We start from the raw sequence: 19512 nt of genomic DNA, 5'->3' as shown, positions 1-19512 counted from the left end.
TATATATATATATATATATATATATATATATATATATATACATGTTTCATATATTTTACTACTTTGTTTTATTGGTTTTGTTAACACCTAATTTACTTTCTTAGAATAATCCCCTTCAGTTCATTTTCCCTAAAAGAAATTAATTAAAAATGACAATGATGGTAAGTAAATAAAAATGAAAAAAAGAACTTTCTGTTGTAAATAAATGGATGATGTGGATGTCCACGGGACCCACATGTAATGTAGCAATATTAGTACTCCAAGTAATTTTCTTCTTATAAAAGGAATTAAAGGATATGTTCACTCAATGCAAAAAGACATATCATTAAAGGAATTACTTTCCTGCCTCCTTCCTTTCTAGTGCTACTATTTTTCTCTTCATTTTTCGTTTACTTTTAATATTTTATTTTAATAACATGTTATCCATACGAAACTCTAACTTCTTCCGGATAAATTAAATTTTTATCTCAGGTACAATGAAACATAAATCATATATCTAAATAAATTCATTTATAGTATAGCTTGCAATTTAATTTTCTGTCTAATGAGATGTTGGTGTTTTTAAAGATGAATAATATAATTATAAAAGTTTCATTTAACAACCAAAACTAACACGAAATTATATGATGCCTGGAAATTCTTGTTAAAGCACTTGAGAACTTTAGAAAAAAACAATTGTCTTTCTTTCCACAAGTTTTATATAACTTTGGAATTGTTCTCTCTGTTTCTTTTATTTTTTTCTTTAATTATTATTATTATTATTATTATTATTATTATCAAGCTCATAAGAATATAATCATAAAGATAAGAAGACAAGAGAACTAGATAGAAGAAGAGGAATTTTCTTCTTATTCAAGTGTATGTAAGTCTCATCTGTATATCATACAATAGTGAATGAACAACCCTATTTATAGAGTGAGAAATCACTCCAAAAGTCACCATATTAAGTATCATAATAAATAGATACATTCTTATCCAAAAAGGTTCATGAAACCTAGTGAGTATGAATGGTTGTTCATGTACCAACTTTATGGACTATCCACTCATTCAATGGATTTATAACACTCCCCCTTAGATGTCCATAGATAATGTGCCTCGTTAAAACATTACTAGGAAAAACCCTGGAAAAAATTCTAGTGAAGGAAAAAGAGTAAACATATCTTTTGATACGCACTACTTGTTGCCTCATTAAAAATCTTGCCAGGAAAACCCAGTGGGAAAAAAACTTCGGTCAAGGGAAAAAGAGTGCAACACGTATTATACTCCCCCTGATTAAAACATCACTTAATTTCTTGTGATGATGTCTCCAATCTTCGTACATTGTGGTTGTTATATTCTTTTTCAATGAAAAATCACATATTTTTTTGAATATAGTGTGTCATTTATCTCAACCAGACGCACTTTCGACTTGTTTCATGGAGGGCTTTTATTTCTGTGTAGCAACATTTGCTTTATTGATTGCCAGGTTATTATTGTGCCTCCACATGAAAATAAATAGCGTGTTTGAGATCGTGCTTTATGCGGATCAGATATATATTTTGCATCTGCATAAACAATCAATTTTGTCTTGGATTCCTCGGAATTGGATAAACCCACAACTATGGTCCTTTGAGGATATTCAATCATGTGCTCAACACTATTTCAATGTCCTTTTATCGGCGAGAAATTGAATCTTGCTAGTAAATTTACTGCAAAACAAATATCTGGTCAAATATTGTTAGTAAGATCCACTAGTGCCCTGATTGCACCAAGATATAGAGTTTCATTACAAATAAATCTTCATCCTTCTTTTGAGATCAAACTGAATTATCATTTATGTCAAGTGATCTCATAATCATTGGGGTACTCAATGAATGCGATTTATCCATATAAAATTGCATCAAAACTTTTCAGTGTATGTGCATTGTTAGACAAATATTTCATTTGTCAAATTATCAATCTGTAGGTCAAGATAAAATTTTATCTTACCAAGACCTTTTCATAAAAATACAAGGACAATTAGGGCCATTCTTTTGTACCCTTTTTCTTCCTTGACTATTTCAATCCATATAAGGATTTTTGAAGCTTTATTGAAAAAGTTTCTTATAAACTCTTATATGCTTCACACACCTCGATTGTTTCAAGGATTTTCATATAAAGCTAGACATTACAATTATTCATTACATGCATTCAAGTTTTTCATATGTTGCCAGATCAAACAAACCTTATTGCATCCACCAAAAGAGAAAACATACCAGATCAAAACAAACCTCATGGCATCCACCAAAAGAGAAAACATATCCAATAATGTCAGAATTTTTTTGCGATAAACTTTTATGCCCCAAGGCATAAACCGTATTTGATATCTTATGGTTATACTATCGCATAATAATTTATATGTACCCCCATTGACATTATACCTTGATTTATGGACTACCAGTCCAAAATGTCACTTTTCTAAGTGAAACAAAATATACTTGAATTGTGCATTTTACTTGGCCAACCATTTATCTGTCCACACTATATGACAAATTTGAATTCAAGATCCTCGTCACAATTTATATCATTGAGCGCTACCTCATATCAAAGATACCGTCGACGGTTATTTGATATCGATTCCAACAAGACATAACTTATCGAGATCTCTTCATTTTTCTTCATTTTTCTGGTACTTGAACCTTTTTCAAGATATTATGAAGTGTTATGTCAATGTGCTCTTTTATAGCACTTGCCTCATTATCATGACCATATTAATCATTTCCTCCTTCCTTCTTCAAGGAATTTTATATTTGGAATCGATTGGTCTATTACGCTTCCGGCGTATCATAGACTCTGTCCTTCAAGGACTTCACATTGGAGCATTTGCAGCTGAATTATATCATAGGGTCAGTGCATTCATCTGACAACTGATTTGCAACATTATGCAACTGAATTATCCCTTGAACTTTAAGTTCACATATTTATTTAACGAGGATCTAGATAATTCATAATTAACCTTACACATAATTTTCAGCTGTCAATCATCTCTTCCCCTATTGTTAGAAAATCTAATATTCATTCCAACCTTATTTGGAAGTTAATCTTTGTGCGTGGTGGAACAATTAAAATCATAACCGCACATTCAGCATTATAGATGAAAATTATATGGTTCCTGACCCTGAACCAATTTTGATGGGAAAACCTTGTTCGTTTGATGCATACATGTGTTGCTACATGTTAAATAAAATTATCTCATACCAAATCTTATTTGGGAGTTTTGTTCTCATAACCATGATTTAGCTATAATTGGAGGCATACAATTTCTGCTAAATCAACCAGCATTATTAATATAATTTCATAGTTTGGAACTGTGCTCTCAATTTTAACAATTCGAGCAAACAACCTTACAAAACCAATTGTAAGTTGACAACAAAAAAACATGTGACCATCGCATAGATGCATCGATCATATAGTTGCAAATGTCGACATGGCAGGTGAACTGACCCATATTCACCCTTTTATATGATCCAAAAATTTTAGGGGATTACAATCCCAACCTTAGCTGGTACAATGATCATTTTATCAAGAGAACAAGCAACACAAGAGAATTCTTGAAAAATCTTTATTTCTTCATCATAGAAATCACCTGAATTCTCAATTACGTTTGCATCACATTTAATTGGAATGGTCAACCAGTCATGCCAACTGATCTTTATTTTAGTACACTTATAATTTACTTTTACATATGATTTCATCAGCATGTACATGTTTGTATGGAACAAACAAGAGAAAAAGTGGGGTAATCTTTTACATAAATATTTAAAACCCTCTTCGATTGTAGTGATTTATAGTCTCAATATTTATTTTCAATTCATTCGAAACTTAAAAATTTTCTTTTGAGACTTACTACAACCCCAATATTATTCTTCTGATAATAGCACAACTCATTAGAGCTTGCAATTAATTTTGTGTACTATCACATGTTCCATGACACCATCCATATGGTGAACATCTCCTCAAGGAGAAATTATATCATTATTGTCATGGTTAAAATTATTACGAGCAAGACATGTTTCTTGCTTTTCTTTTGTTGTACCATAGGTACACAACCAATGACAAATTTGTATCGGCACACAATAATGACCACAACTCTTATAGGCAAGAACTATTTCTTTCTTTTTCCGTTTCGGTAGTTCATAATAAACATACCATAGTGACGTATAAACATACAATACGATTAGCCATTTCTGTCAAATAAAATTTATTTCCTCTCAAACCTTCCATAGAGGTGAGTTGTGGCATATATCAAATCCATAATGATTTTTTTATCACATCTAGACCCATTCTCTTATAGAATGGTCGAGCATGCACGATACTCATCACAAGTCACATTCTCTTCAAGGAATGGACTAATCATTTATATGTACTTCATAAATTTGCATTATAAGCACATTGTCATGACTTTAAAATTCATCATATTTCCATGATACACCTCAACATCACTTTGAAGGATCAAGTGTACCATCACTTTATCTTCTTGTCTTTTGATGGAGGATTTATAAACTTTTCAAATTATTAGGTCGACAACATTCACAAGTCTAATGACCTTTCATACCATTTTGATAATAAAAATTGCCTTCACATTTTGAAGGACTATTTGAAGAACTCATAGTGTTCTTCCTTTTATCATTACCACAATGATGACTATTATAATTCTGTCCCTCCACGCCCTTATTCATATCATTAATTATTTGTCATCTTTCAGACTAATCATTCACTGCTACCACATTCATATGATTGAATGGAGCAAGTGAACTGGCGGATTTCAGAGTTATCACATTTAGCTACCACATTCTTTTCAAGGAATGGAGCAAATTCAATATGATGAATTTCAAGACATTTCATAAAAAATATATTATTTTTGCCTTAATCATCATTTTATCACCATTATGGTGCATTAAGACTCAAACTCAATGTCTTATCCATATATTATTATCACAGTGCATCAAAATTGATGTCTTACCCTGTTGGTGCGATAGAATTTGAATCTATCGTCTTATCCTCAAATAATTTTCATTATGTGCATCTGGACTTAACCTGATGTTTTACCCTTTTTGGTGCGATGAGACTTGAACCCATCGTCTTACCCTTAACCAACGGTATAATAGACTGAAGTACAACATGACTCACCCTTTGAGTCTTTCAAAACAATCAAAATAATATTCAAACTCATGCTATTAAAATTTTGTACCTTCTTCTATTTAAGAAATTTTGTATAGCCTGTCATATTCATTTTATAGTAGTATATGTCTTTGGTTCCTGATAATTGTTAGTAACTGAATACTATTTTATTCTAAATCATAAAAATATTTTAGAAAATACAAACCTGATTTTATGCAAATAATACTTTGATTCTCATAACGAGATCAATCAAAACATGAGTTAAAGAAAACTAAAACTCACTCTCAATTGGCTAGAGACTCGTGCTAATAACGTGTTATAAAATCAAGCTCATAAGAATATAATCATAAAGAGAATAAGACAAGAAAAGTAGATAGAAGAAGAGGAATTTTCTTCTAATTCAAGTGTATGTAAGTCTCATCTGTATATCATACAATAGTGAATGAACAACCCTGTTTATAGAGTGAGAATCACTCCAAAAGTCATCATATTAAGTATCATAATAAATAGATACATTCTTATCCATAAAGGTTCATGAAACCTAGTGAATATGGATGGTTGTTCATGTACCAACTTTATGAACTATCCACTTGTTCAATGGATCTATAACATATTATTATTATTATTATTATTAATGTCACTTTCTCCATTCTTAAATATATGTTCTTGCACCAAATCGAGAATGTATCAACTTAATGTTTCTTTTTAAGATCAACAAGTAAGCTCTATAAAATTATAGATCCACAAACAAACCTCATCATAATATATACTGGTTGGGTTATAATATAAAGTTGGAAATAAATATTATTATAAAAGGAAAATTAACTAGATATCCATGATATATTAATTTCGCATAATTTCGCATCAAGTTTACATGTGATGTATTATTGTTATTGTTAGCTAATAAAGAGAAATTTATGTTATTTTTCTTATAGGAATATACCTTGTGAATCTACTTTAACTTATTTGTTTCAAAAGATTTTAATACAAACTATCTTGGATATTTCTAATTTTCTCTTTTAGTGTGTATCATGTCAAATTTATCAAAACTTGAGTTTGTGGCACTTGATATCACCGGAAAGAATTATTTGTCATGGGTTCTTGATGCTGAAATCCACTTTGACGCTAAAGGTCTTGGTGATACTATTAAACAAAAAATAAAGCATTAAGTCAGGATAAAGCGAAGACCATGATTTTTCTTCCACATCATCTTCATGAGGGATTGAAAACTGAATACTTAACTGTGAAAGACCCTCTTCAATTATGGATTAATTTGAAGGATCGGTATCACCACCTAAAACTTACGGCGTTACCAAAAGCTCGATATGAGTGGATACACCTTCGATTTCAAGATTTTAAAACAGTAACAGAGTATAATTCTGCTATTCATAAAGTAAGTTCCATATATTAAAATTATGTGGAGATACCATCACTGATGATGACTTACTTGAGAAATTTTTTTCCACTTTTCACGCTTCAAATGTGTTGTTACAACAACAATACCGTGAAAAGGGGTTTAAGAATATTCTGAATTAATTACATCCCTACTTGTGGCTGAGCAAAATAATACTTTGTTGATGAAAAATCATGAAGCTCGTCCCACTGGGTCTACTCCATTCCCTGAAGCGAATGTTGTAGCAACACATAATCAGTCTGAATTAAGAAAAAATAATATCGTGGTCGTGATCGTGGTCGTGGCCATGGACAAGGACGTGGACGTGGTAGAGAACGAAATAATTATCGTCATTATGGTGGAAATAGACATGAGAATAACAAATTTTCTCAAAACAATCTTTCTCGGGAAAGAATCAATATTTGTCACAAATGTAACATGAAAGGTCATTGGGCACGTGAACGTCATACGCCTGATTATTTGTGAAACTTTATCAAGTCTCTCTCAAAAGAAAAAACAATAATGTGGAGGTGAACTTGAACTTTTGGAATGATGATAATGAAGCAGCTCCCTCAAATAAATATGATGATATTGAGGCAAATCTTGCTTATAAAGATGACGATTTTGAAGACCTCCCAAATATTACTCATTTGGGAGCTGAAGATTTTTATGAGAATATTGATTTAAGAACTCGTCGTCTAACTGGGATAAAATTATGAAAAATAATACTTATTTTCTATTATGTTTACTACTATGTTGTTCTTCTTAAATGTTTTTCTTAAGGCATTAAGTCTTATTAATTTCTATATTTTTAGTATAATTTTCTTAAAGGTTCTTATGTTGTTAGTTTTTTATGTTCTTATAATATCTTTTATTTTTATGAAGAATATGGAAATTCCCAAGTCATTAGTTGAATCCAAAATCGATTATGATGATATATGCCTTGTAGACAGTGTCACAACACATGAAATTTTAAGAGATAAGAAATATTTCTTTACTTTATTATGAAAGAATCTTATGTTAATACAATATCTGGTAGTACAAAACTAATTGAAGACTCCGGAAAAGCTAACTTTGTACTTATCGGAGGAACAAATTTGATAATCAATGAAGCATTGTATTGTAGTAAGTCTCAAAGAAACTTATTAAATTTCAAAGACATTCGTCAAAATAACTATCATATTGAGACTACAAGTGATGAAACGAATGAATATCTTTATGTTACTATAATGATGTCAGGTAAGAAGTTTGTACTTGAAAAGTTACCAGCTCTTTCATCTGGCTTATACTACACAAGTATTAGCATGGTTGAAACACATGCCATAGTAAACAAAATATTTACTAAATCAAATAATTTTATTATTAGGCATGACCGGTTGGGCCATTTCGATTCTAATATGGTGCGCAAAATAATTGAGAGTTCACATGGACACTCTTCGAAGAACCACACAATTCTTCAATGTAAGGAATTCTCTTGTGCTGCATGTTCTCAAGGTAAATTGATTACTAGATCATCAGTAATCAAAGTGGGAATTGAATCTCCATCATTCCTGGAACGTATATAGGGTGATATATGTGGGTCCATTCACCCATCATGTGGACCATTTAAATATTATATGGTTTTAATAGATGTATCTACAAGATGATCACATGTGTGCTTATTATCAATGCGTAATGTAGCATTTGCGAGGTTACTCGCTCAGATAATAAAGTTAAGAGCACAATTTCCAGATTATATAATTAAAGAAAATTCGTCTTGATAATGCTGGTTAATTTACATCCCAAGATTTTAATGATTATTGTATATCAACTGGGTTAACAGTTGAGCATCCAGTTACTCATGCTTATACTCAAAATGATAAAGCAGAATCACTGATTAAACGTCTTCAATTAATTTCTAGACAATGCTTATGAGAACAAAGATTCCCATTTCATTATGGGGTCAAGCTATTTTACATGCAACAAGTCTTGTGTGGATCAAACAGACAAGTTATCATAAAATCTCCCCATTACAGTTGGCTTTTGGTCAAGAGCCAAACATTTCCCATCTAAGAATATTTGGATGCGCGGTATATGTTCCAATTGCTCTAACACAATATACAAAGATGGGTCCCCAAAGAAGGTTGGGTATATATGTTGGGTATGAATCTCCTTCGATTATAAAATATTTGGAACCTATGACTTTTACGACAAGATTTGTTGATTGTCATTTGATGAATCAATATGCCCAGCATTAGGGGGAGAAAATAAGCAGCTGAGAAAGGAAATAGATTGGAATGCATTATCACTATCTCATTTAGATCCTCGTACAAATAAATGTAAACAAGAGGTTCAAAAGATAATTCATTTGCAAAATATTGTAAATCAACTGCCAAATGCATTCACTGACCTATCAAGAGTTACTAAATCTCATATTCTAGCTGCTACTGCTCCACTTCGAGTTGATGTCCCGATAATACAATTAGTTAATACAAATAAGTCTAAACCACACTTAAAATGTGGTAGACCAATCGGTTCCAAAGATAAAAATCCTCGAAAAAAAAGAGCTAACGATTAAGATGGTCATAATATGAAAGAAACTGCTCAAGAAGAGCAAAGAGACATAATAATTGATGAAACCTTGGAAGAGGTTCATGCGCCTGAAAATAATGAAGAAATCTCAATAAACTATGTCTCATCAAGAAAAATATAGAACCAAAATGATATAATTGTCAACAATGTTTTTGCTTATAAGGTTGCTATAGAAATAACGAAACAAAATGAGGATCTTGAATCAAAATCAGTTGAGGAATGTAGATAGAGAAATGATTGACCAAAATGGACAGATGCAATTCAAGTTGAATTAGGTTCATTTGAAAAACGCAAAGTCGGACCGATAGTCCAAACACCTGAAGGTATAAATCTAGTGGGGTACAAATGGGTTTTTGTGAAAAAACGAAATGAGAAAAATAAAGTCGTAATATATAAGGCATGACTAGTGGCACAAGAATTTTCACAAAGACCTGATATTGATTATATGGAGACATATTCTCCTGTGGTGGATGCAATCATGTTCAGGTATCTTATAAATTTGTCAGTTCATAAAAAATTTGAAATGCATCGAATGGATGTCGTTACAACCTATTTATATGGCTCACTAGACAACAACATTTTTATGAAAATTCCTAATGGATTAAAAATGCCTGAAATATATAAAGATTCCTGAGAAAGTTGTTCGATAAAACTTCAAATATCTTTATATGGATTGAAACAATCAGGACGCATGTGGTATAATCGACTTAGCGAATATCTAAAAAGAATATAAAAATGACCCAACTAAGAAAACTATAATCTAATCCTTACTCCATGAGACAATGGTTTTTCAAACAATGTATACATCCTTCAAATGTAAACACATAGGTATGAGCGTACGTTTAGGCTGTGAGCGATTTTGGACTTATTGTGGTCTATCTAATGGGTTCAACATGCCTTGGGTGTTGGGTCATCTTAATTCAAATGCTCCTAAATTTTTGGGATTTTGGTTCGACTCTGCGCTAGTTGACTAGGAGTGACTTTTGAAAAAAAACCAGGAACCCAAGTGGACAAATTGGGCTGGAATTCACAACAACTATTAGACGTATGACGAACCAATAAATTATCCATCATTTTGGAAAAGGGTTGAGTATAAAAAATTCTGGCTACGGTTCTAGAAACTGTCCTTTAATATACTATACATACATATCGGAAGATATCATGAAATGCAATGACAGTAATCAATTTCAACATATTAAGCACATCTAATCATTTTAGCAATTAATAACACTTAGTCAAACAGTCAAAATTTCATGTGTGTTAGAACTTAATTAGTTCTTAACAGAGTCGTCATTTCTGTTTTACTCGAAAATGAATAAAAAATAAAAATGACTATGTTACGAAAAATTAATTTATCTTATGATTTAAGAGAAAATAATTTTTTAAATCAACAGAGTCACCACTTAATTTTTAATAAAAATCAAGAAAAACTTATACTTCTTTTCAAAAGATTGAAATAGATAAAATCAATTGAAAAAAGGGTCCAAAGTTCAAATGTACATTCCGAGAAGGTGTTAGGCCCTAGAAATGCCCGCTAACTCGCGGTTAACCGGCGATTTGACTAAAAATGAATTTTCAATAATTTTTCCAAATTACAACTAAGGATAGAAAGTGTTATGAAAATAAAATATTAAAAGTAATAGAAAAATTTAGATTTTGGGACAATGAAATGGTTCAAAAGACGTATATGTCATTCAAATCACTAGGCCTACTCTTGGGCACAAAAGATTCACGTATCTGTTTAGATCGTGTAATAACTGTTTATGTGTTATAACTGCTTATATGAATATATTGCTTTATTTGGAGATATTATAGCTCATTCTTATTCAAATGCTTTTTAGAAGCCCTAAGCACAAAAATTGAGTCACTATCAAAATGGGTCCAAATATTCTTCGAGTCTTTAGTTTCTCAACAAAATTCGAGCTTCATTTTATTTCAAATATCACTCTCTCATATCATAAAAAAGATTCATCGTCTCAACTCAACAAGAGATTCAAGTTGGTCAAACTAGGTAAAACCTGAATTTCTTTTGTGAGATACGTAGGGAGCCTTTCAAGGTTCAATTCCTTATTTTTTTTTTGAGAAATTCTATCTTTTCAACTCTTTTAAAAAAATTAGGGTTACATATCGATGGAAATTCACAAGTACTACTATGAAAGATACAAAGGTATTTTGACTCAATACAAGTCAACGTTCTCGATTCACTATTCTAAAATTAAATAGACAAATTTCTGTCTCTTTAGTCATCTCATATATTTGTGGGCTAGTTTATCTTCAAATGAAGCGACTCTTGTGTGCTTGCAACTTTGTGTGTGATATCTTGTATTACCTATTACCTAAACAAACTAATACATCTATCGTTTGAGTTATTTTTCTTTGTCAGGTACTCAAAACTATTTGTGTTGATTGTTGAACATTCAAAGTTCTCAAAGATTACTTTTCCAATTGAAATTTATTGAAAGAGAGAAGAAAAAATGACGCAGAATAATAAGAATACCAGCCTGACTGAAGTTGTTATAGTTCAACCACTTGCCATTGAACAAAATGAGTTAATTTCACACTTGATGCTACAGATTGCTGAGTTAAGGGTTGAGCCCCAGAAAAAACAAAATTTGTCAATTTCGACTGTTGATGTCAACATTCAAGGCAATGGAAGGCTTCCACTCTATTTTCCTCCTCTAAATTCAAATTTAGAACATGTCCAGAATAACCCACCCTCTAGCAATGCTCAAAATCCCTCAACTATCAACTTAACTACCCAAATATTCATCAGACCAACACTTCATACCAAACAACTCCTCCTCTTAAAAGCCCGAATCCCAATTCTCATTTTTTTCCTCTTCTTCAAAACCAAAATGCAAATAACTCTCATATACTCCTTCCATTTTAGAGATCAAATGTCAGCAACCATCAAACATCCTCAAAAGTGTACCACACGCCTGCAAAAGACACTCAAAATCCACAAAACTCTAAACCCTTACCTCCGAAAGTCACTTTTGATATCCCAGTCCAAACTAAGCCGCATCTTCACTACACTACCTATTCCGAACTTGATCACTACAAAGAGAAGGAGAAGGAGTGGATGGACAAAGAGGAAAAAACTAAGCAGATCATGAAGGAAGTGATTGCAAAAGTGATAAGAGAACTTGATTATGCTTTAAAAGAGGTGGGGCTGAATTATGAAAATTTATGCATTCAACCGAATTTGGACCTTCCGAAAGGGTTCAAAGTGTCAAAGTTCGTCTCTTTTAATGGAATTTGAAATCCTCTAGCACATCCGAGAGTTTATTGTGATCAACTCATGGGAGTCGGCAAAAATGAAGCATTGTTGATGCGTCTTCAGTCAAATCTAAGTGGAGAAGCTCTGGAGTAGCTTACATCACAAGAACTGAAACAATGGACAAGTTAGAATCCACTCGCAAAGGATTTCACGGAAAGATTTGGACATAACGTAGAAGCTGCCCTAGATCGCTACTACTTGGAGAATATCAAACACAAGTCTACAAAAAAATTATCGAGAGTACGCTCTTCGTTGGAGAAAAGAGGTCACAAGAGTTCAACCTCCCATGTCCGAACGTGAGATCACTGAAATGTTCATTCAAATTCAAGAGTCTAAGTACTATGAAAAAATGTTGTGTATGATGGGACAAAAATTAATCGAGGTAGGTATGGTTACGACTACCCACATGTGGTCAACTTCCCAAAGGAAATATCAAAACCATAATGTCAATTAGAAAAAAAATTCCCGTCCAAACTTTAGGAAGACTCCTAAAGTATTTACACCGTTAAGGGAACCTCAAACTTAACTTTATGAAAGGTTGAAAGCAACTGGTATGCTCTATCCTATAGAAGGAAGACTAGTCAATTCTTTGGGAAAATTTGACAGGGCTGACCATAGATGTGCTTATCATTCAGGAAAGTTGGACACGATACACAGAATTGTTCAACCCTGAAGCACAAGATGCAAAACATGATCAACAACAATTTGATCAATATTGAGGAAACCACCTCGAGGGATAACATATTGGATGCTTAAGAGTGAGTACAAGACATTTCTAAACTGAGGCATTTAAAGATGTTCGTCATCAAAGGTTGAAAAGAAGTATGCACAACATTGGTCAAAATACTGCATATGAAGTTGTTGTTATCTTTCTTTGAAAAAGCATATTTGATCTCTTTGTTTCCATTTTGTCGCACATTCTTTGTAATGAAATACGTTCGACCTGAATTCTCAAGAATGAGATATGTGGGCGGTCTGTGTCGTCCTCGGTCGTTTCTTTATTAAAATTTCCTATTAATCATTGAGGGGAACTATGTATGACCTGATTCCTGCTTCAACGGGATACGTAGGCACCACAACGGCTCGGTCATATTTCTAGCAAGATTTTCATTTCTTTTTATAATGAAAACTGAGGCAGAATTTTTGAGAGGATCTTAAAAATTCATTCGAAGATCGACTTCTTCAACAAGTCAAGACTGAAATATCAAAATGCAACTGGGTAGATTTTTGGGGTGGATCTTAAAATTACACAAGATGACATTTTATGGAGAATCAAGTTGGAAATTATGTTGAAATATGCAATTGGATAAATTTTTTGAGATGATCTCTAAAATTCCACACAAAAATGTCATTTGTTAATAGTCTTATACTTATTATTATTGAGGCAAACTGGGACATAATTTTGAAAATGGGCCTCAAAATTCCAGAATGAGCAACCTCAGAATTAACAAAGCATGTTGTGAGAGATCTACTATATTTTAGACCAGGACAAATTTTTTGAGGAGTGTCCAAAAAAATTCCATCAAAACTGTCTTACAAAGGACAGACGAGCGTGTAAGCCAACTGCAAGAAGGAGCATGGATACAAGACCAACACAAATCAGTCTTTCAATCTAAGAATTTTTCTTTGAATGCAGGAACAACGAAGTCACAAAAATGGCAATGGCAAAGTTGTCAAGCGTGGAAAAGACATCATTTACGCCTCTCGTGGCCTTATTAACATAACTAGAATACTTTCCGCCTCATTTTATCTTCATTTCATTATGTTGTCTCAAGTGATTTATAAACAAGTTTATTTTTATGTTGCAGGAATATGAAAGCCAAACACTAATAGATTATTTCAAAGTTGTAAAAAATAAAGTGTTGGATGATCTCTACTTACGAATCATGATCAAAGTTACAATTAGGCTTATCATAGCCTAATCTCGATAAGTCAAATGACTTAATCTAATTCTTCAACTTTACTTTTAATCTTTACTTCATCGTCAGTATTAACATTTGGTGTCAAGCTTTGCAGGTGATAGTATTGCAATGTCAGAATCATATATGAAATCAACATCAAATATGAAGATGATCAAAAGTGACACTATCTTAGAAGTGTTGCAAGCGAAAATCAACAAGTCCATCACATCAGAAAGATGTTGGTGATGCAATATCTCCATGACAGTCAAAGTTATCGAATCGTTACAATTTTTCGATAATGATTGAAAATGACTGCAACAAACTCAAATCTTGTTAAGTTTGTCAAGGAGGATGAAAGTGACTTTAATTTTCATGTGAAGGAATTAAGTCATTCACCTCGATAATTTTGTCTTTTAAAGAGAGAATCGTAGTTGGGATGTGCATATACGTCAATTTAGTTTTTTTAAGTATGTTTATCGCGTAGCAATTTAGGTATACGTGTTTTGTGACAATGTTAGAGACAAAATTCCAATTCGTTGGTTATCCACCCAATAAGTGGATTATGTGTTTTGATTGCTCAATCAAAGACTTTAACATATGGTTTTGTTAGGTGATCCACCCCATAAGTGGTTCGTATATTTGTTTTTCCATTTCAGGTTCCTATTTTTGAATTATATTTGAATATTATCGAGCATCCACCACGTTACAGTGGAAATATTATTGATCATCCACCTCGTTTCATATGGAATATTATCGAGCATCCACCTCGTTATAGTCGGAATATTATCGAGTCATCCACCTCGTTACAGTTGAAATATTATTGAGCCATCCACCTCGTTACAAATGGACTATTATCGAGACATCCACCTTGTTACAGATAGAATATTATCGAGTCATCCACCTCGTTACAGATTGAATATTATCGAGCCATCCACCCTTATAGATGGAATATTATCGAGCATCCACCTCGTTACAGTTGGAATATTATCGAACATCCACCTCGTTACAAATGGAATATTATCAAGTCATCCAGTTCATTGTAGTTGGACTATTATCGAGACATCCACCTCGTTACAGATGGAATATTATCGAGCATCCACCTTATTAAAGATGAAATATTATCGAGTCATTCACCTCGTTACAGTTGGAACACTATCGATCTATCCACCGCATTACAATTGGATAATCACTGAACCATCTAGCTCGTTGCACATATCACCAGAGTTTGGCATGCAAAAAACAAGCAATGACATCTCCAAATTCTCAGAAAATCATGAGTTGTAATGGACATACTGTGTTCGAAAGCGACATATAATGAACAAACATCTTCCACCTCAAGAATATCTGAAAAACATCGTAAAAGATACTACCATTTTTCCTGTTACATTTTCTACTAACAAGTTGTTTCAATCTTTGTCGAGAGCGTCCAAGAGGATGAATTCTCAAATCAAACCATAGTGCGGAAGACATCAAAAAGGATGCAGCACAATGTGAAACTTTTTCTTAGCAGCGAACTAGGACATAGTCCAAAGAGGAGTGTCAAACTCTAGGCACGCGAGCAGAGGAGCGACTTCCACCACAATCAAACCACACCCCTATTAGAAGGAACGTGGGCTTTTTTTTCCTTTAGGTTTGTCAGTTTCAGTTTCGCATCCGAAAATTTTTTGGTGTTCACCGGAAGCAGCTTTCCAATCAGAGTGACAATGCACCTAGAGCTTTGGAGATTATATCCGTATAAGTTTTTACTTATGGATGTGAAGAACTCCGCATTCATGACTAAGAGGTTGCAAGCCTCATTTTTACACTCGATTTTTTTTTTCACTCCTCCCCAACCGAAGGATATCTTGTCATAAAAGATTCCCTTCTCGACCAATCGAGTTGAACTACAAATAGCCTGATTACTAATGTTTTTGGATATGTAGGCGAGCTCAAAGTTGAAAATGCGATTGTATTCCGACATTCACTCTTAAATCTTATTCTCGAGCATTTTGGTCCCTTCATAATTCATTACAAGAATTCTTTCAAATCGTGCGTTGAATCAAGCTTATCGAATTACAAGTAGCCTGAATTCTCATATAGCCTGAGATATGTAGGAAACCCATTTCAGGGCTCGACCATAATTTCTAAAGTCTGTACCAAATACCATTCCTAAAGATGAATAATGTGGTCGGTCAAAATTTGCTTGGTCAATTTCATTTCCTCGAATTTCTTGCATCAATCTGAGTAAAACGAGGGACAGCTGTAGACACCCAATTTTGACCCTCCCTAATATAAATTAATCATATCGAGCTTCCTAAATTCCAAACGATTTGATATAATTAGTTTATAAAGTTTAAAATATTTTAAAAGTATTTGAAGTAATTTTGGCCGCTTTTATAGTTTTTGCTAATAAATATATTTTTATATAATTAGTTTATTTTATAAATATTTGAAAATCGTCTAAAAAAAGAAAGATTTTAGTTTTATTAAATATTTGGTTAAATAGTTTAGTTGTATGATAGTTTATACTTTAAATTATTTAGTTTGTATGTTAGTTAACTATTTTATTTCGTTAAGATTAAGAAGCTCGTTAATTAATTAATATCAATTCGTCTCATTTAAGATTTAGCCGAATCTGTTAATTTAACTCAATATGGAAATTTGTTAAAACTCTAAGATCCAACCTTTTTCTCTACCCTCACCTTAAACCCATCAAAATATCAATTTTGGGATAATTTACATCAGCCAATTACTCAACCCTTCACCCCAATCTTCTATCAAATAACCCAGGCCCAAATTCAAGCAAATACCAAAGCAGCCCTTCAATTCAATTCAATAGAAACCCATTACATACAACAACATCACCAATAGCATGTAGTTGAAAATCGACCCGACATCAGAATCTACGTGTTCTTCTCCTCCAGCAGTTCAACGCGAAGAAAACCCAAAAAATGAATCCAGTCCAGCAGCGACTCAGCCAAGATCGTGAGGCCTAGCTCGCTGCCTCGTCCTCTCTTACTCTCGTGTGTCGTCCTCTTCTCTTGTATTAAGAACAATTTAGAGAATCCGTCCAGGTGGCCCATATTCATCCTTTTCCCTTAATCGGACGACTTTTCCTTTGAGTTCCGTTGGAAATTTGTATTCATTCCAGCTACACACTTATCTTTTAAGGAAAATTCGAATTTTGAGTTGAAAATTACTCCAACTCCTCACCCTATTTCCCCCCATTTTAAACCTAGTTCTTCTCCTATAAATAGTAGTTTCTTCTTCTTTGAATGGGCGGGAGATAAAGTTGAAATAAAATGGGGAAAAAAAAGTTGGAAAAAACAGAGGAAGGAACAGCTTGCATTGAGTTGGACGCGATACTGAGAGAAAATATTGGGGAAACTTTAGTTGGAAGAGTCAAGAAAAGGTTTTGTTCTCATTTTTCGAACGCGATTTTTTATCGGAATCTCTCGGAGTCGTCGGAAGTCGCTGCCCTACAAGCTCATCAGTAGCTGCCCGGAAAAAGGTAACGTCTACTTTTGTTTACTTTTTATTTCGATTTCGAGTATTATGTGTTGAACATGTCTCTGTTTGTTTTTCCTTGGCTACAATCATGTTTTCCTCTTTATTTTCACTTCGAAATTCTTTGCTGATAGCCTGTTTTGTTTGAAAATAAGTTTTTGGCGTGTTCTCTTCGTTTCAGTCGGTCAATCCTTTGTATGCTTTGGAGGTTGTGTTCACTTGTTCTTCCTCCTTAGCTTTCAAATATATATGTAGGTATTGAATAAATCTTGTTCCTGAGGCTAAAGCATTTGATATTCTGTTGTCTGTTAATCTGAGATGGTTAGATTTGTCATTCTGTTGATTTCTTTGGAAGACATATTTGTATAATATGATCCATGATGTGTATTTGAGCGGTATAGTTGTAGATCATTTGTGGATGATGATAATTGTAGTTTGAGCTACTTTGTATTTGATTGTGAATAAATTAAAATTCTAAAGAATGAATTTGATTTGGACTAAGTAGTTCTGACCAACTGTAGGTCAGAAAACATCTATGCGTTTTGGAGGATTTTTGTCCCTTATTTTGCTGTTCAACTTTTTCTTTAGCGCAACTTTAATTATTTGTAGCTTTTATTTCATTTTCTATCTTAGTCTTAAATAGTAGCTCAGTTCATTCCCTAGAATATGTGTCCTCCTTTCAAAAAATGATTTTCCTTGGGCAAAATGTTCACATGATTGTGTACATGCAATTTATATATATTTTGTTAACTTGAATGTGTTGTAAAGCTCAATCTTACTCTTTTTTTAATGTTTCTTTGTCATATGCATATATTGCTAGCTACTGTTTTTTTATGTTTATTTGTCATATATGTTGCTAGCTACTGTATTGATTCATTTGGATTGAAATTATTACTATGCTCTCCTAGTTGCTTTTTAAAGCTCATTAATTCTCGATGTGTATGTGTGATATACTTAGTGAAATTATATGTAGATTTATACTATCTTGTGCTCATTCACATTCTCTAATAAATTATTTACTCTCCCTTTTTTCTTTTTTTTTTATCTCAAGTTAGTTTATGTATCAACTCTTTTCCTTTTCTTCCTTTGCATGTGGAAACTGCTTTTGAGTCCATGGTGAACTCTTTCTCCTCTCCTTTACATTTTAAATTGAGCCTAGTCTCAATTTTTTCCTCTCGAGTTAGCTTCATTATTGGTTTAGTGAAATTGATATACAGGTTGAAAGCAACAATATGATTCTGGAAATTAATTTTTCAGCCCCCCAAAAAGTCGAAAATAGGTCGATATACCGTCTGTATGCACTAGTATACAGTCAGAATATATAGAAAATAGGTCAAAAACGTGCTAATGCAGGAGAAAAATACAGAAAATACAAAATCCTAATAAATTACAACGTTGGGAGTCCAAAATCAACAGTATACATGATATATACATCAAATATACATCTAATGTATATCATGGCAAATAGGAACAAAAAGGGGCCAAAAGCAAAAAGAATTTCCACTGGTTCAGAAGATTTGGGCCCAAGTCCATTTGTGATCAATTTTAGAATTAGGACAGGTGAACCAAAAGCCCAATTTAGTGAAATTTGGACAATTGACCCAACTTCAAACATTCCCTCCCTTTCCTTCTTTATTTATGTATTATTAAATTGACTAACACTTTGATTGAATTTAATTAATTTTTCAAGGATAGCCATATTATATATATATATATATATATATATATATATTTATTTTTAT

At 32.7% G+C, this 19512-nt stretch overlaps 2 long non-coding RNA genes across 2 annotated transcripts in view; both read left to right on the top strand.

The window, feature by feature from the left end:
- LOC114077236 overlaps window positions 1-1794 on the top strand; it is a 4201-nt gene extending 2407 nt beyond the window's left edge. The window contains exon 2 of the long non-coding RNA XR_003578281.1: window positions 1466-1794. This is a non-coding gene — a long non-coding RNA (uncharacterized LOC114077236). The remainder of the gene's footprint in view (window positions 1-1465) is intronic.
- Window positions 1795-16993: 15199 nt separating this feature from the next.
- LOC107018856 overlaps window positions 16994-19512 on the top strand; it is a 6244-nt gene continuing 3725 nt past the window's right edge. The window contains exon 1 of the long non-coding RNA XR_003578198.1: window positions 16994-17774. This is a non-coding gene — a long non-coding RNA (uncharacterized LOC107018856). The remainder of the gene's footprint in view (window positions 17775-19512) is intronic.

Source organism: Solanum pennellii, chromosome 5 (assembly GCF_001406875.1).
Source record: "Solanum pennellii chromosome 5, SPENNV200".
NCBI lineage: Eukaryota > Viridiplantae > Streptophyta > Magnoliopsida > Solanales > Solanaceae > Solanum > Solanum pennellii.
Note: the sequence above shows the minus strand (reverse complement) of the source record. Positions and strands in the feature narration are given on the sequence as shown.